The 18,613-nt window shown below is 33.5% G+C and overlaps 15 non-coding genes across 15 annotated transcripts; 8 read left to right on the top strand and 7 right to left on the bottom strand.

Moving 5' to 3' along the window:
• Positions 1-218: 218 nt before the first annotated feature.
• On the top strand, positions 219-290 carry TRNAQ-UUG (transfer RNA glutamine (anticodon UUG)). Its single transcript has one exon. It is a non-coding gene; the product is annotated as a tRNA-Gln (tRNA).
• An 826-nt stretch (positions 291-1,116) lies between these two features.
• On the bottom strand, positions 1,117-1,188 carry TRNAQ-CUG (transfer RNA glutamine (anticodon CUG)). The gene has a single exon. It is a non-coding gene; the product is annotated as a tRNA-Gln (tRNA).
• A 1,547-nt stretch (positions 1,189-2,735) lies between these two features.
• On the top strand, positions 2,736-2,807 carry TRNAQ-UUG (transfer RNA glutamine (anticodon UUG)). Its single transcript has one exon. It is a non-coding gene; the product is annotated as a tRNA-Gln (tRNA).
• An 826-nt stretch (positions 2,808-3,633) lies between these two features.
• Positions 3,634-3,705, bottom strand: TRNAQ-CUG (transfer RNA glutamine (anticodon CUG)). Its single transcript has one exon. It is a non-coding gene; the product is annotated as a tRNA-Gln (tRNA).
• Positions 3,706-5,252: 1,547 nt separating this feature from the next.
• Positions 5,253-5,324, top strand: TRNAQ-UUG (transfer RNA glutamine (anticodon UUG)). Its single transcript has one exon. It is a non-coding gene; the product is annotated as a tRNA-Gln (tRNA).
• Positions 5,325-6,150: 826 nt separating this feature from the next.
• TRNAQ-CUG (transfer RNA glutamine (anticodon CUG)) lies at positions 6,151-6,222 on the bottom strand. Its single transcript has one exon. It is a non-coding gene; the product is annotated as a tRNA-Gln (tRNA).
• Positions 6,223-7,769: 1,547 nt separating this feature from the next.
• TRNAQ-UUG (transfer RNA glutamine (anticodon UUG)) lies at positions 7,770-7,841 on the top strand. Its single transcript has one exon. It is a non-coding gene; the product is annotated as a tRNA-Gln (tRNA).
• Positions 7,842-8,667: 826 nt separating this feature from the next.
• TRNAQ-CUG (transfer RNA glutamine (anticodon CUG)) lies at positions 8,668-8,739 on the bottom strand. Its single transcript has one exon. It is a non-coding gene; the product is annotated as a tRNA-Gln (tRNA).
• A 1,547-nt stretch (positions 8,740-10,286) lies between these two features.
• Positions 10,287-10,358, top strand: TRNAQ-UUG (transfer RNA glutamine (anticodon UUG)). The gene has a single exon. It is a non-coding gene; the product is annotated as a tRNA-Gln (tRNA).
• Positions 10,359-11,184: 826 nt separating this feature from the next.
• On the bottom strand, positions 11,185-11,256 carry TRNAQ-CUG (transfer RNA glutamine (anticodon CUG)). Its single transcript has one exon. It is a non-coding gene; the product is annotated as a tRNA-Gln (tRNA).
• A 1,547-nt stretch (positions 11,257-12,803) lies between these two features.
• TRNAQ-UUG (transfer RNA glutamine (anticodon UUG)) lies at positions 12,804-12,875 on the top strand. Its single transcript has one exon. It is a non-coding gene; the product is annotated as a tRNA-Gln (tRNA).
• An 826-nt stretch (positions 12,876-13,701) lies between these two features.
• TRNAQ-CUG (transfer RNA glutamine (anticodon CUG)) lies at positions 13,702-13,773 on the bottom strand. The gene has a single exon. It is a non-coding gene; the product is annotated as a tRNA-Gln (tRNA).
• Positions 13,774-15,320: 1,547 nt separating this feature from the next.
• Positions 15,321-15,392, top strand: TRNAQ-UUG (transfer RNA glutamine (anticodon UUG)). Its single transcript has one exon. It is a non-coding gene; the product is annotated as a tRNA-Gln (tRNA).
• Positions 15,393-16,218: 826 nt separating this feature from the next.
• On the bottom strand, positions 16,219-16,290 carry TRNAQ-CUG (transfer RNA glutamine (anticodon CUG)). The gene has a single exon. It is a non-coding gene; the product is annotated as a tRNA-Gln (tRNA).
• Positions 16,291-17,837: 1,547 nt separating this feature from the next.
• TRNAQ-UUG (transfer RNA glutamine (anticodon UUG)) lies at positions 17,838-17,909 on the top strand. Its single transcript has one exon. It is a non-coding gene; the product is annotated as a tRNA-Gln (tRNA).
• Positions 17,910-18,613: the final 704 nt, after the last annotated feature.

Below are 18,613 nucleotides of genomic sequence, written 5' to 3' on the forward strand. Positions count from 1 at the left end.
TTTTTATTGCAAAATCTTATCTCACATAAAAAGTACTGTTCAACAGAGTCATAGCGTTACTTGAGTCCTTTGTGCAACATACTTCCCTAACATAGTTCAATGGGCAAAAGTTGAACAGAATAGAAAAGTAATACAATTCTGTTTGTCTTTGACTGTAGAAAATAAAAAATGTGAAATGTCCACATTGCTGCAGCAATTTGCTCCCCTGTCACATGGGAGGTTCCATGGTGTAATGGTTAGCACTTTGGACTTTGAATCCAAGGATCCGAGTTCAAATCTCGGTGGGACCACTTTCATGACTTATGACCAAATCTTTTTCTGTCAAGTGTATTCATAAATATCATAAATCTAACACGGGTAGAGTGAAACATTAATTTATTGATTGTATTTTAAAAGTCTATTTGATGTGAGCAAATTATAGAACTTTTAGAAAACATGGAAATTAAATGGCTCAAAATAATGAGACATTTTGTGAGCTGACTCTGTTTTCTCAAACTCATCACAAGGGGCTGATGCAAGATATTACTTGTTTAAATCTTACTGTTATTGATAAGGGGAACAAGGAACTTTTTTAATTGGAAAGCCTTCATTAAAAGAAAACTTGAGGAATCAAATTGTGTATTTTGGGGGCAGAAGAGATGAACTTTTAAATAACAATCTTGAAATTCAGACACACAGATATTTACACTCTGTTTTTCTAAAGTAAATCCATAACCATGAAGTAGAATCTTTCGAAAGACATGTCAGATGTATTAATCTGAATTTCTCTTTCAAAGAAATGCACAATTAAATGCACTGTGTAAGTCAAGAATGTTGTCAGATAAGAAATCAGCAAAATTAACTATCTTATTACTGATCATACAGATGAGAAAGAAAAAGAACCTCTTGCTCAAATTGTGGATTGGAAAGAACAGTTTTTAGTTTTCAGCTTCTGTACTTATGTTTATGATTAATTAATTTCTTTATATTGTATTATCGCTATCTAGATGGATATAACCATGTATACATAGATACATACTTATACGTTGATAAGTTTCAGTATAAAGCTTTGACGTTATGTTTTTCCAAGTCCAAATTCTAAGAAATTAGTGAAATATTAAATCTCATAATTCAAGCAGGTCCCACCGAGATTTGAACTCGGATCGCTGGATTCAGAGTCCAGAGTGCTAACCATTACACCATGGAACCCAGCCATACACGAGAGCTTTTTCCATTGAGACAAAAGAGAGCGCATCAGTGCGGGGGCTTTTCTTACATTGATGAAAAGATATCTCAGTTGAATGCTCATAGTGTAAAGAGCGATAATGTGATTTGATTCTTTTCAGCTACATTCTCCATAACAGTGTTAAATGTGCAAACGTTTATCAGGACATGCAATTTACAAAATAATGATCATCTTTGACTGAAGAATATTAAAACATTCTACATTTCCAAACTACTACATCCATTTCTCTGTCTCTCACATGGGTGGCTCCAAAGAGCAATGGTTGGCACTTTGGACTTTGCATGCAAAGGTACCAGTCCAATTCTTTGAGGTACTTCTTTACTACTCTTGACCTTTTCCATTTCTGTCATCTTTGTTTATTGATAGCTCCAATCCAACACCAGTAGGTTGAAAGAGACAAATATTGACTCCTTTCAAAATGTCCAACAGCTTGAACAAGTTACAGAAATACGAACTTTATAATACTTTTACATCACATTCCTAGACAAAATAGTGTGACATTACAAAATCCTATCCTGTTTTTCTCAAATGCATTTCAGAGGGCTGATTCCCAGCATTCCTTTTTGAAGATTTCCACACTATTGATAAGGCGAATATAGCACATTTTGAAAGAGATGTTTTCTTAAATCAAACCTAGAGAACCACAATGACGGTATCATTCAGATAGTAGAAATGTTTTTTGTATATTAGTATGGAAGTTGTGAAATAAAACATTTCTCATGCTGATTTTCAACAGTCGATCTGCAATCATGAAATATAAGCTTTTGCTTGGAGGCCTCAAAGGCACTGATCTAATTTTCTTTTTTTAAATTATTCACAGATCGTATGATATGCTTTGTACAAATCAACTATGTTGTTAGATCAAAATTGATTAAAAAGTGACTATCTCAATTTCAGGACATATAGAAGAGGAAGGAGAAGGCGCTCATGTTTCAAATGCAGAGAGGCAACAACTGTTCATTATTTTCACCTCTATTAATTATATGTATTTTCATAATGTATATATTTATATTTTCCGATAAATATACATAGACATATAGCGATATATAGGGAGATACATACATATAAGTTGATACGTACAAGTTTATAAGTAAATGAGATGTTTTTCCAATTAATACTTCTAAGAACTGAATGGAAACAAAATCGTAAAGTTTAGATAAGTCCCACTGAGCTTTGTACTTAGATCCCTGTTTTCAGAGTCCAGATTGACAAGCATAACACCATCAACCCACCTGTACCAGGTTGAGCTTTCCGTTTTGACAGAAGAGATTGCATTCACAGGGAAATCTTAATTTTTATTGCAAAATCTTATCTCACATAAAAAGTACTGTTCAACAGAGTCATAGCGTTACTTGAGTCCTTTGTGCAACATACTTCCCTAACATAGTTCAATGGGCAAAAGTTGAACAGAATAGAAAAGTAATACAATTCTGTTTGTCTTTGACTGTAGAAAATAAAAAATGTGAAATGTCCACATTGCTGCAGCAATTTGCTCCCCTGTCACATGGGAGGTTCCATGGTGTAATGGTTAGCACTTTGGACTTTGAATCCAAGGATCCGAGTTCAAATCTCGGTGGGACCACTTTCATGACTTATGACCAAATCTTTTTCTGTCAAGTGTATTCATAAATATCATAAATCTAACACGGGTAGAGTGAAACATTAATTTATTGATTGTATTTTAAAAGTCTATTTGATGTGAGCAAATTATAGAACTTTTAGAAAACATGGAAATTAAATGGCTCAAAATAATGAGACATTTTGTGAGCTGACTCTGTTTTCTCAAACTCATCACAAGGGGCTGATGCAAGATATTACTTGTTTAAATCTTACTGTTATTGATAAGGGGAACAAGGAACTTTTTTAATTGGAAAGCCTTCATTAAAAGAAAACTTGAGGAATCAAATTGTGTATTTTGGGGGCAGAAGAGATGAACTTTTAAATAACAATCTTGAAATTCAGACACACAGATATTTACACTCTGTTTTTCTAAAGTAAATCCATAACCATGAAGTAGAATCTTTCGAAAGACATGTCAGATGTATTAATCTGAATTCCTCTTTCAAAGAAATGCACAATTAAATGCACTGTGTAAGTCAAGAATGTTGTCAGATAAGAAATCAGCAAAATTAACTATCTTATTACTGATCATACAGATGAGAAAGAAAAAGAACCTCTTGCTCAAATTGTGGATGGGAAAGAACAGTTTTTAGTTTTCAGCTTCTGTACTTATGTTTATGATTAATTCATTTCTTTATATTGTATTATCGCTATCTAGATGGATATAGCCATGTATACATAGATACATACTTATACGTTGATAAGTTTCAGTATAAAGCTTTGACGTTATGTTTTTCCAAGTCCAAATTCTAAGAAATTAGTGAAATATTAAATCTCATAATTCAAGCAGGTCCCACCGAGATTTGAACTCGGATCGCTGGATTCAGAGTCCAGAGTGCTAACCATTACACCATGGAACCCCGCCATACATGAGGGCTTTTTCCATTGAGACAAAAGAGAGCGCATCAGTGCGGGGGCTTTTCTTACATTGATGAAAAGATATCTCAGTTGAATGCTCATAGTGTAAAGAGCGATAATGTGATTTGATTCTTTTCAGCTACATTCTCCATAACAGTGTTAAATGTGCAAACGTTTATCAGGACATGCAATTTACAAAATAATGATCATCTTTGACTGAAGAATATTAAAACATTCTACATTTCCAAACTACTACATCCATTTCTCTGTCTCTCACATGGGTGGCTCCAAAGAGCAATGGTTGGCACTTTGGACTTTGCATGCAAAGGTACCAGTCCAATTCTTTGAGGTACTTCTTTACTACTCTTGACCTTTTCCATTTCTGTCATCTTTGTTTATTGATAGCTCTAATCCAACACCAGTAGGTTGAAAGAGACAAATATTGACTCCTTTCAAAATGTCCAACAGCTTGAACAAGTTACAGAAATACGAACTTTATAATACTTTTACATCACATTCCTAGACAAAATAGTGTGACATTACAAAATCCTATCCTGTTTTTCTCAAATGCATTTCAGAGGGCTGATTCCCAGCATTCCTTTTTGAAGATTTCCACACTATTGATAAGGCGAATATAGCACATTTTGAAAGAGATGTTTTCTTAAATCAAACCTAGAGAACCACAATGACGGTATCATTCAGATAGTAGAAATGTTTTTTGTATATTAGTATGGAAGTTGTGAAATAAAACATTTCTCATGCTGATTTTCAACAGTCGATCTGCAATCATGAAATATAAGCTTTTGCTTGGAGGCCTCAAAGGTACTGATCTAATTTTCTTTTTTAAAATTATTCACAGATCGTATGATATGCTTTGTACAAATCAACTATGTTGTTAGATCAAAATTGATTAAAAAGTGACTATCTCAATTTCAGGACATATAGAAGAGGAAGGAGAAGGCGCTCATGTTTCAAATGCGGAGAGGCAACAACTGTTCATTATTTTCACCTCTATTAATTATATGTATTTTTATAATGTATATATTTATATTTTCCGATAAATATACATAGACATATAGCGATATATAGGGAGATACATACATATAAGTTGATACGTACAAGTTTATAAGTAAATGAGATGTTTTTCCAATTAATACTTCTAAGAACTGAATGGAAACAAAATCGTAAAGTTTAGATAAGTCCCACTGAGCTTTGTTCTTAGATCCCTGTTTTCAGAGTCCAGATTGACAAGCATAACACCATCAACCCACCTGTACCAGGTTGAGCTTTCCGTTTTGACAGAAGAGATTGCATTCACAGGGAAATCTTAATTTTTATTGCAAAATCTTATCTCACATAAAAAGTACTGTTCAACAGAGTCATAGCGTTACTTGAGTCCTTTGTGCAACATACTTCCCTAACATAGTTCAATGGGCAAAAGTTGAACAGAATAGAAAAGTAATACAATTCTGTTTGTCTTTGACTGTAGAAAATAAAAAATGTGAAATGTCCACATTGCTGCAGCAATTTGCTCCCCTGTCACATGGGAGGTTCCATGGTGTAATGGTTAGCACTTTGGACTTTGAATCCAAGGATCCGAGTTCAAATCTCGGTGGGACCACTTTCATGACTTATGACCAAATCTTTTTCTGTCAAGTGTATTCATAAATATCATAAATCTAACACGGGTAGAGTGAAACATTAATTTATTGATTGTATTTTAAAAGTCTATTTGATGTGAGCAAATTATAGAACTTTTAGAAAACATGGAAATTAAATGGCTCAAAATAATGAGACATTTTGTGAGCTGACTCTGTTTTCTCAAACTCATCACAAGGGGCTGATGCAAGATATTACTTGTTTAAATCTTACTGTTATTGATAAGGGGAACAAGGAACTTTTTTAATTGGAAAGCCTTCATTAAAAGAAAACTTGAGGAATCAAATTGTGTATTTTGGGGGCAGAAGAGATGAACTTTTAAATAACAATCTTGAAATTCAGACACACAGATATTTACACTCTATTTTTCTAAAGTAAATCCATAACCATGAAGTAGAATCTTTCGAAAGACATGTCAGATGTATTAATCTGAATTCCTCTTTCAAAGAAATGCACAATTAAATGCACTGTGTAAGTCAAGAATGTTGTCAGATAAGAAATCAGCAAAATTAACTATCTTATTACTGATCATACAGATGAGAAAGAAAAAGTACCTCTTGCTCAAATTGTGGATGGGAAAGAACAGTTTTTAGCTTTCAGCTCCTGTACTTATGTTTATGATTAATTCATTTCTTTATATTGTATTATCGCTATCTAGATGGATATAGCCATGTATACATAGATACATACTTATACGTTGATAAGTTTCAGTATAAAGCTTTGACGTTATGTTTTTCCAAGTCCAAATTCTAAGAAATTAGTGAAATATTAAATCTCATAATTCAAGCAGGTCCCACCGAGATTTGAACTCGGATCGCTGGATTCAGAGTCCAGAGTGCTAACCATTACACCATGGAACCCCGCCATACATGAGGGCTTTTTCCATTGAGACAAAAGAGAGCGCATCAGTGCGGGGGCTTTTCTTACATTGATGAAAAGATATCTCAGTTGAATGCTCATAGTGTAAAGAGCGATAATGTGATTTGATTCTTTTCAGCTACATTCTTCATAACAGTGTTAAATGTGCAAACGTTTATCAGGGCATGCAATTTACAAAATAATGATCATCTTTGACTGAAGAATATTAAAACATTCTACATTTCCAAACTACTACATCCATTTCTCTGTCTCTCACATGGGTGGCTCCAAAGAGCAATGGTTGGCACTTTGGACTTTGCATGCAAAGGTACCAGTCCAATTCTTTGAGGTACTTCTTTACTACTCTTGACCTTTTCCATTTCTGTCATCTTTGTTTATTTATAGCTCTAATCCAACACCAGTAGGTTGAAAGAGACAAATATTGACTCCTTTCAAAATGTCCAACAGCTTGAACAAGTTACAGAAATACGAACTTTATAATACTTTTACATCACATTCCTAGACAAAGTAGTGTGACATTACAAAATCCTATCCTGTTTTTCTCACATGCATTTCAGAGGGCTGATTCCCAGCATTCCTTTTTGAAGATTTCCACACTATTGATAAGGCGAATATAGCACATTTTGAAAGAGATGTTTTCTTAAATCAAACCTAGAGAACCACAATGACGGTATCATTCAGATAGTAGAAATGTTTTTTGTATATTAGTATGGAAGTTGTGAAATAAAATATTTCTCATGCTGATTTTCAACAGTCGATCTGCAATCATGAAATATAAGCTTTTTCTTGGAGGCCTCAAAGGTACTGATCTAATTTTCTTTTTTAAAATTATTCACAGATCGTATGATATGCTTTGTACAAATCAACTATGTTGTTAGATCAAAATTGATTAAAAAGTGACTATCTCAATTTCAGGACATATAGACGAGGAAGGAGAAGGCGCTCATGTTTCAAATGCGGAGAGGCAACAACTGTTCATTATTTTCACCTCTATTAATTATATGTATTTTTATAATGTATATATTTATATTTTCCGATAAATATACATAGACATATAGCGATATATAGGGAGATACATACATATAAGTTGATACGTACAAGTTTATAAGTAAATGAGATGTTTTTCCAATTAATACTTCTAAGAACTGAATGGAAACAAAATCATAAAGTTTAGATAAGTCCCACTGAGCTTTGTACTTAGATCCCTGTTTTCAGAGTCCAGATTGACAAGCATAACACCATCAACCCACCTGTACCAGGTTGAGCTTTCCGTTTTGACAGAAGAGATTGCATTCACAGGGAAATCTTAATTTTTATTGCAAAATCTTATCTCACATAAAAAGTACTGTTCAACAGAGTCATAGCGTTACTTGAGTCCTTTGTGCAACATACTTCCCTAACATAGTTCAATGGGCAAAAGTTGAACAGAATAGAAAAGTAATACAATTCTGTTTGTCTTTGACTGTAGAAAATAAAAAATGTGAAATGTCCACATTGCTGCAGCAATTTGCTCCCCTGTCACATGGGAGGTTCCATGGTGTAATGGTTAGCACTTTGGACTTTGAATCCAAGGATCCGAGTTCAAATCTCGGTGGGACCACTTTCATGACTTATGACCAAATCTTTTTCTGTCAAGTGTATTCATAAATATCATAAATCTAACACGGGTAGAGTGAAACATTAATTTATTGATTGTATTTTAAAAGTCTATTTGATGTGAGCAAATTATAGAACTTTTAGAAAACATGGAAATTAAATGGCTCAAAATAATGAGACATTTTGTGAGCTGACTCTGTTTTCTCAAACTCATCACAAGGGGCTGATGCAAGATATTACTTGTTTAAATCTTACTGTTATTGATAAGGGGAACAAGGAACTTTTTTAATTGGAAAGCCTTCATTAAAAGAAAACTTGAGGAATCAAATTGTGTATTTTGGGGGCAGAAGAGATGAACTTTTAAATAACAATCTTGAAATTCAGACACACAGATATTTACACTCTGTTTTTCTAAAGTAAATCCATAACCATGAAGTAGAATCTTTCGAAAGACATGTCAGATGTATTAATCTGAATTTCTCTTTCAAAGAAATGCACAATTAAATGCACTGTGTAAGTCAAGAATGTTGTCAGATAAGAAATCAGCAAAATTAACTATCTTATTACTGATCATACAGATGAGAAAGAAAAAGAACCTCTTGCTCAAATTGTGGATTGGAAAGAACAGTTTTTAGTTTTCAGCTTCTGTACTTATGTTTATGATTAATTAATTTCTTTATATTGTATTATCGCTATCTAGATGGATATAACCATGTATACATAGATACATACTTATACGTTGATAAGTTTCAGTATAAAGCTTTGACGTTATGTTTTTCCAAGTCCAAATTCTAAGAAATTAGTGAAATATTAAATCTCATAATTCAAGCAGGTCCCACCGAGATTTGAACTCGGATCGCTGGATTCAGAGTCCAGAGTGCTAACCATTACACCATGGAACCCAGCCATACACGAGAGCTTTTTCCATTGAGACAAAAGAGAGCGCATCAGTGCGGGGGCTTTTCTTACATTGATGAAAAGATATCTCAGTTGAATGCTCATAGTGTAAAGAGCGATAATGTGATTTGATTCTTTTCAGCTACATTCTCCATAACAGTGTTAAATGTGCAAACGTTTATCAGGACATGCAATTTACAAAATAATGATCATCTTTGACTGAAGAATATTAAAACATTCTACATTTCCAAACTACTACATCCATTTCTCTGTCTCTCACATGGGTGGCTCCAAAGAGCAATGGTTGGCACTTTGGACTTTGCATGCAAAGGTACCAGTCCAATTCTTTGAGGTACTTCTTTACTACTCTTGACCTTTTCCATTTCTGTCATCTTTGTTTATTGATAGCTCCAATCCAACACCAGTAGGTTGAAAGAGACAAATATTGACTCCTTTCAAAATGTCCAACAGCTTGAACAAGTTACAGAAATACGAACTTTATAATACTTTTACATCACATTCCTAGACAAAATAGTGTGACATTACAAAATCCTATCCTGTTTTTCTCAAATGCATTTCAGAGGGCTGATTCCCAGCATTCCTTTTTGAAGATTTCCACACTATTGATAAGGCGAATATAGCACATTTTGAAAGAGATGTTTTCTTAAATCAAACCTAGAGAACCACAATGACGGTATCATTCAGATAGTAGAAATGTTTTTTGTATATTAGTATGGAAGTTGTGAAATAAAACATTTCTCATGCTGATTTTCAACAGTCGATCTGCAATCATGAAATATAAGCTTTTGCTTGGAGGCCTCAAAGGCACTGATCTAATTTTCTTTTTTTAAATTATTCACAGATCGTATGATATGCTTTGTACAAATCAACTATGTTGTTAGATCAAAATTGATTAAAAAGTGACTATCTCAATTTCAGGACATATAGAAGAGGAAGGAGAAGGCGCTCATGTTTCAAATGCAGAGAGGCAACAACTGTTCATTATTTTCACCTCTATTAATTATATGTATTTTCATAATGTATATATTTATATTTTCCGATAAATATACATAGACATATAGCGATATATAGGGAGATACATACATATAAGTTGATACGTACAAGTTTATAAGTAAATGAGATGTTTTTCCAATTAATACTTCTAAGAACTGAATGGAAACAAAATCGTAAAGTTTAGATAAGTCCCACTGAGCTTTGTACTTAGATCCCTGTTTTCAGAGTCCAGATTGACAAGCATAACACCATCAACCCACCTGTACCAGGTTGAGCTTTCCGTTTTGACAAAAGAGATTGCATTCACAGGGAAATCTTAATTTTTATTGCAAAATCTTATCTCACATAAAAAGTACTGTTCAACAGAGTCATAGCGTTACTTGAGTCCTTTGTGCAACATACTTCCCTAACATAGTTCAATGGGCAAAAGTTGAACAGAATAGAAAAGTAATACAATTCTGTTTGTCTTTGACTGTAGAAAATAAAAAATGTGAAATGTCCACATTGCTGCAGCAATTTGCTCCCCTGTCACATGGGAGGTTCCATGGTGTAATGGTTAGCACTTTGGACTTTGAATCCAAGGATCCGAGTTCAAATCTCGGTGGGACCACTTTCATGACTTATGACCAAATCTTTTTCTGTCAAGTGTATTCATAAATATCATAAATCTAACACGGGTAGAGTGAAACATTAATTTATTGATTGTATTTTAAAAGTCTATTTGATGTGAGCAAATTATAGAACTTTTAGAAAACATGGAAATTAAATGGCTCAAAATAATGAGACATTTTGTGAGCTGACTCTGTTTTCTCAAACTCATCACAAGGGGCTGATGCAAGATATTACTTGTTTAAATCTTACTGTTATTGATAAGGGGAACAAGGAACTTTTTTAATTGGAAAGCCTTCATTAAAAGAAAACTTGAGGAATCAAATTGTGTATTTTGGGGGCAGAAGAGATGAACTTTTAAATAACAATCTTGAAATTCAGACACACAGATATTTACACTCTGTTTTTCTAAAGTAAATCCATAACCATGAAGTAGAATCTTTCGAAAGACATGTCAGATGTATTAATCTGAATTTCTCTTTCAAAGAAATGCACAATTAAATGCACTGTGTAAGTCAAGAATGTTGTCAGATAAGAAATCAGCAAAATTAACTATCTTATTACTGATCATACAGATGAGAAAGAAAAAGAACCTCTTGCTCAAATTGTGGATTGGAAAGAACAGTTTTTAGTTTTCAGCTTCTGTACTTATGTTTATGATTAATTAATTTCTTTATATTGTATTATCGCTATCTAGATGGATATAACCATGTATACATAGATACATACTTATACGTTGATAAGTTTCAGTATAAAGCTTTGACGTTATGTTTTTCCAAGTCCAAATTCTAAGAAATTAGTGAAATATTAAATCTCATAATTCAAGCAGGTCCCACCGAGATTTGAACTCGGATCGCTGGATTCAGAGTCCAGAGTGCTAACCATTACACCATGGAACCCAGCCATACACGAGAGCTTTTTCCATTGAGACAAAAGAGAGCGCATCAGTGCGGGGGCTTTTCTTACATTGATGAAAAGATATCTCAGTTGAATGCTCATAGTGTAAAGAGCGATAATGTGATTTGATTCTTTTCAGCTACATTCTCCATACCAGTGTTAAATGTGCAAACGTTTATCAGGACATGCAATTTACAAAATAATGATCATCTTTGACTGAAGAATATTAAAACATTCTACATTTCCAAACTACTACATCCATTTCTCTGTCTCTCACATGGGTGGCTCCAAAGAGCAATGGTTGGCACTTTGGACTTTGCATGCAAAGGTACCAGTCCAATTCTTTGAGGTACTTCTTTACTACTCTTGACCTTTTCCATTTCTGTCACCTTTGTTTATTGATAGCTCCAATCCAACACCAGTAGGTTGAAAGAGACAAATATTGACTCCTTTCAAAATGTCCAACAGCTTGAACAAGTTACAGAAATACGAACTTTATAATACTTTTACATCACATTCCTAGACAAAATAGTGTGACATTACAAAATCCTATCCTGTTTTTCTCAAATGCATTTCAGAGGGCTGATTCCCAGCATTCCTTTTTGAAGATTTCCACACTATTGATAAGGCGAATATAGCACATTTTGAAAGAGATGTTTTCTTAAATCAAACCTAGAGAACCACAATGACGGTATCATTCAGATAGTAGAAATGTTTTTTGTATATTAGTATGGAAGTTGTGAAATAAAACATTTCTCATGCTGATTTTCAACAGTCGATCTGCAATCATGAAATATAAGCTTTTGCTTGGAGGCCTCAAAGGCACTGATCTAATTTTCTTTTTTAAAATTATTCACAGATCGTATGATATGCTTTGTACAAATCAACTATGTTGTTAGATCAAAATTGATTAAAAAGTGACTATCTCAATTTCAGGACATATAGAAGAGGAAGGAGAAGGCGCTCATGTTTCAAATGCAGAGAGGCAACAACTGTTCATTATTTTCACCTCTATTAATTATATGTATTTTCATAATGTATATATTTATATTTTCCGATAAATATACATAGACATATAGCGATATATAGGGAGATACATACATATAAGTTGATACGTACAAGTTTATAAGTAAATGAGATGTTTTTCCAATTAATACTTCTAAGAACTGAATGGAAACAAAATCGTAAAGTTTAGATAAGTCCCACTGAGCTTTGTACTTAGATCCCTGTTTTCAGAGTCCAGATTGACAAGCATAACACCATCAACCCACCTGTACCAGGTTGAGCTTTCCGTTTTGACAGAAGAGATTGCATTCACAGGGAAATCTTAATTTTTATTGCAAAATCTTATCTCACATAAAAAGTACTGTTCAACAGAGTCATAGCGTTACTTGAGTCCTTTGTGCAACATACTTCCCTAACATAGTTCAATGGGCAAAAGTTGAACAGAATAGAAAAGTAATACAATTCTGTTTGTCTTTGACTGTAGAAAATAAAAAATGTGAAATGTCCACATTGCTGCAGCAATTTGCTCCCCTGTCACATGGGAGGTTCCATGGTGTAATGGTTAGCACTTTGGACTTTGAATCCAAGGATCCGAGTTCAAATCTCGGTGGGACCACTTTCATGACTTATGACCAAATCTTTTTCTGTCAAGTGTATTCATAAATATCATAAATCTAACACGGGTAGAGTGAAACATTAATTTATTGATTGTATTTTAAAAGTCTATTTGATGTGAGCAAATTATAGAACTTTTAGAAAACATGGAAATTAAATGGCTCAAAATAATGAGACATTTTGTGAGCTGACTCTGTTTTCTCAAACTCATCACAAGGGGCTGATGCAAGATATTACTTGTTTAAATCTTACTGTTATTGATAAGGGGAACAAGGAACTTTTTTAATTGGAAAGCCTTCATTAAAAGAAAACTTGAGGAATCAAATTGTGTATTTTGGGGGCAGAAGAGATGAACTTTTAAATAACAATCTTGAAATTCAGACACACAGATATTTACACTCTGTTTTTCTAAAGTAAATCCATAACCATGAAGTAGAATCTTTCGAAAGACATGTCAGATGTATTAATCTGAATTCCTCTTTCAAAGAAATGCACAATTAAATGCACTGTGTAAGTCAAGAATGTTGTCAGATAAGAAATCAGCAAAATTAACTATCTTATTACTGATCATACAGATGAGAAAGAAAAAGAACCTCTTGCTCAAATTGTGGATGGGAAAGAACAGTTTTTAGTTTTCAGCTTCTGTACTTATGTTTATGATTAATTAATTTCTTTATATTGTATTATCGCTATCTAGATGGATATAACCATGTATACATAGATACATACTTATACGTTGATAAGTTTCAGTATAAAGCTTTGACGTTATGTTTTTCCAAGTCCAAATTCTAAGAAATTAGTGAAATATTAAATCTCATAATTCAAGCAGGTCCCACCGAGATTTGAACTCGGATCGCTGGATTCAGAGTCCAGAGTGCTAACCATTACACCATGGAACCCAGGCATACACGAGAGCTTTTTCCATTGAGACAAAAGAGAGCGCATCAGTGCGGGGGCTTTTCTTACATTGATGAAAAGATATCTCAGTTGAATGCTCATAGTGTAAAGAGCGATAATGTGATTTGATTCTTTTCAGCTACATTCTCCATAACAGTGTTAAATGTGCAAACGTTTATCAGGACATGCAATTTACAAAATAATGATCATCTTTGACTGAAGAATATTAAAACATTCTACATTTCCAAACTACTACATCCATTTCTCTGTCTCTCACATGGGTGGCTCCAAAGAGCAATGGTTGGCACTTTGGACTTTGCATGCAAAGGTACCAGTCCAATTCTTTGAGGTACTTCTTTACTACTCTTGACCTTTTCCATTTCTGTCATCTTTGTTTATTGATAGCTCCAATCCAACACCAGTAGGTTGAAAGAGACAAATATTGACTCCTTTCAAAATGTCCAACAGCTTGAACAAGTTACAGAAATACGAACGTTATAATACTTTTACATCACATTCCTAGACAAAATAGTGTGACATTACAAAATCCTATCCTGTTTTTCTCAAATGCATTTCAGAGGGCTGATTCCCAGCATTCCTTTTTGAAGATTTCCACACTATTGATAAGGCGAATATAGCACATTTTGAAAGAGATGTTTTCTTAAATCAAACCTAGAGAACCACAATGACGGTATCATTCAGATAGTAGAAATGTTTTTTGTATATTAGTATGGAAGTTGTGAAATAAAACATTTCTCATGCTGATTTTCAACAGTCGATCTGCAATCATGAAATATAAGCTTTTGCTTGGAGGCCTCAAAGGCACTGATCTAATGTTCTTTTTTAAAATTATTCACAGATCGTATGATATGCTTTGTACAAATCAACTATGTTGTTAGATCAAAATTGATTAAAAAGTGACTATCTCAATTTCAGGACATATAGAAGAGGAAGGAGAAGGCGCTCATGTTTCAAATGCAGAGAGGCAACAACTGTTCATTATTTTCACCTCTATTAATTATATGTATTTTCATAATGTATATATTTATATTTTCCGATAAATATACATAGACATATAGCGATATATAGGGAGATACATACATATAAGTTGATACGTACAAGTTTATAAGTAAATGAGATGTTTTTCCAATTAATACTTCTAAGAACTGAATGGAAACAAAATCGTAAAGTTTAGATAAGTCCCACTGAGCTTTGTACTTAGATCCCTGTTTTCAGAGTCCAGATTGACAAGCATAACACCATCAACCCACCTGTACCAGGTTGAGCTTTCCGTTTTGACAGAAGAGATTGCATTCACAGGGAAATCTTAATTTTTATTGCAAAATCTTATCTCACATAAAAAGTACTGTTCAACAGAGTCATAGCGTTACTTGAGTCCTTTGTGCAACATACTTCCCTAACATAGTTCAATGGGCAAAAGTTGAACAGAATAGAAAAGTAATACAATTCTGTTTGTCTTTGACTGTAGAAAATAAAAAATGTGAAATGTCCACATTGCTGCAGCAATTTGCTCCCCTGTCACATGGGAGGTTCCATGGTGTAATGGTTAGCACTTTGGACTTTGAATCCAAGGATCCGAGTTCAAATCTCGGTGGGACCACTTTCATGACTTATGACCAAATCTTTTTCTGTCAAGTGTATTCATAAATATCATAAATCTAACACGGGTAGAGTGAAACATTAATTTATTGATTGTATTTTAAAAGTCTATTTGATGTGAGCAAATTATAGAACTTTTAGAAAACATGGAAATTAAATGGCTCAAAATAATGAGACATTTTGTGAGCTGACTCCGCTTTCTCAAACTCATTACAAGGGGCTGATGCAAGATATTACTTGTTTAAATCTTACTGGTATTGATAAGGGGAACAAGGAACTTTTTTAATTGGAAAGCCTTCATTAAAAGAAAACTTGAGGAATCAAATTGTGTATTTTGGGGGCAGAAGAGATGAACTTTTAAATAACAATCTTGAAATTCAGACACACAGATATTTACACTCTGTTTTTCTAAAGTAAATCCATAACCATGAAGTAGAATCTTTCGAAAGACATGTCAGATGTATTAATCTGAATTCCTCTTTCAAAGAAATGCACAATTAAATGCACTGTGTAAGTCAAGAATGTTGTCAGATAAGAAATCAGCAAAATTAACTATCTTATTACTGATCATACAGATGAGAAAGAAAAAGAACCTCCTGCTCAAATTGTGGATGGGAAAGAACAGTTTTTAGTTTTCAGCTTCTGTACTTATGTTTATGATTAATTCATTTCTTTATATTGTATTATCGCTATCTAGATGGATATAGCCATGTATACATAGATACATACTTATACGTTGATAAGTTTCAGTGTAAAGCTTTGACGTTATGTTTTTCCAAGTCCAAATTCTAAGAAATTAGTGAAATATTAAATCTCATAATTCAAGCAGGTCCCACCGAGATTTGAACTCGGATCGCTGGATTCAGAGTCCAGAGTGCTAACCATTACACCATGGAACCCAGCCATACACGAGAGCTTTTTCCATTGAGACAAAAGAGAGCGCATCAGTGCGGGGGCTTTTCTTACATTGATGAAAAGATATCTCAGTTTAATGCTCATAGTGTAAAGAGCGATAATATGATTTGATTCTTTTCAGCTACATTCTCCATAACAGTGTTAAATGTGCAAACGTTTATCAGGACATGCAATTTACAAAATAATGATCATCTTTGACTGAAGAATATTAAAACATTCTACATTTCCAAACTACTACATCCATTTCTCTGTCTCTCACATGGGTGGCTCCAAAGAGCAATGGTTGGCACTTTGGACTTTGCATGCAAAGGTACCAGTCCAATTCTTTGAGGTACTTCTTTACTACTCTTGACCTTTTCCATTTCTGTCATCTTTGTTTATTTATAGCTCTAATCCAACACCAGTAGGTTGAAAGAGACAAATATTGACTCCTTTCAAAATGTCCAACAGCTTGAACAAGTTACAGAAATACGAACTTTATAATACTTTTACATCACATTCCTAGACAAAGTAGTGTGACATTACAAAATCCTATCCTGTTTTTCTCACATGCATTTCAGAGGGCTGATTCCCAGCATTCCTTTTTGAAGATTTCCACACTATTGATAAGGCGAATATAGCACATTTTGAAAGAGATGTTTTCTTAAATCAAACCTAGAGAACCACAATGACGGTATCATTCAGATAGTAGAAATGTTTTTTGTATATTAGTATGGAAGTTGTGAAATAAAATATTTCTCATGCTGATTTTCAACAGTCGATCTGCAATCATGAAATATAAGCTTTTGCTTGGAGGCCTCAAAGGTACTGATCTAATTTTCTTTTTTAAAATTATTCACAGATCGTATGATATGCTTTGTACAAATCAACTATGTTGTTAGATCAAAATTGATTAAAAAGTGACTATCTCAATTTCAGGACATATAGACGAGGAAGGAGAAGGCGCTCATGTTTCAAATGCGGAGAGGCAACAACTGTTCATTATTTTCACCTCTATTAATTATATGTATTTTTATAATGTATATATTTATATTTTCCGATAAATATACATAGACATATAGCGATATATAGGGAGATACATACATATAAGTTGATACGTACAAGTTTATAAGTAAATGAGATGTTTTTCCAATTAATACTTCTAAGAACTGAATGGAAACAAAATCGTAAAGTTTAGATAAGTCCCACTGAGCTTTGTACTTAGATCCCTGTTTTCAGAGTCCAGATTGACAAGCATAACACCATCAACCCACCTGTACCAGGTTGAGCTTTCCGTTTTGACAGAAGAGATTGCATTCACAGGGAAATCTTAATTTTTATTGCAAAATCTTATCTCACATAAAAAGTACTGTTCAACAGAGTCATAGCGTTACTTGAGTCCTTTGTGCAACATACTTCCCTAACATAGTTCAATGGGCAAAAGTTGAACAGAATAGAAAAGTAATACAATTCTGTTTGTCTTTGACTGTAGAAAATAAAAAATGTGAAATGTCCACATTGCTGCAGCAATTTGCTCCCCTGTCACATGGGAGGTTCCATGGTGTAATGGTTAGCACTTTGGACTTTGAATCCAAGGATCCGAGTTCAAATCTCGGTGGGACCACTTTCATGACTTATGACCAAATCTTTTTCTGTCAAGTGTATTCATAAATATCATAAATCTAACACGGGTAGAGTGAAACATTAATTTATTGATTGTATTTTAAAAGTCTATTTGATGTGAGCAAATTATAGAACTTTTAGAAAACATGGAAATTAAATGGCTCAAAATAATGAGACATTTTGTGAGCTGACTCCGCTTTCTCAAACTCATTACAAGGGGCTGATGCAAGATATTACTTGTTTAAATCTTACTGGTATTGATAAGGGGAACAAGGAACTTTTTTAATTGGAAAGCCTTCATTAAAAGAAAACTTGAGGAATCAAATTATGTATTTTGGGGGCAGAAGAGATGAACTTTTAAATAACAATCTTGAAATTCAGACACACAGATATTTACACTCTGTTTTTCTAAAGTAAATCCATAACCATGAAGTAGAATCTTTCGAAAGACATGTCAGATGTATTAATCTGAATTCCTCTTTCAAAGAAATGCACAATTAAATGCACTGTGTAAGTCAAGAATGTTGTCAGATAAGAAATCAGCAAAATTAACTATCTTATTACTGATCATACAGATGAGAAAGAAAAAGAACCTCTTGCTCAAATTGTGGATGGGAAAGAACAGTTTTTAGCTTTCAGCTTCTGTACTTATGTTTATGATTAATTCATTTCTTTATATTGTATTATCGCTATCTAGATGGATAT

The sequence above is a fragment of the Lissotriton vulgaris genome, unplaced genomic scaffold (genome assembly GCF_964263255.1).
Source record: "Lissotriton vulgaris unplaced genomic scaffold, aLisVul1.2 SCAFFOLD_714, whole genome shotgun sequence".
NCBI lineage: Eukaryota > Metazoa > Chordata > Amphibia > Caudata > Salamandridae > Lissotriton > Lissotriton vulgaris.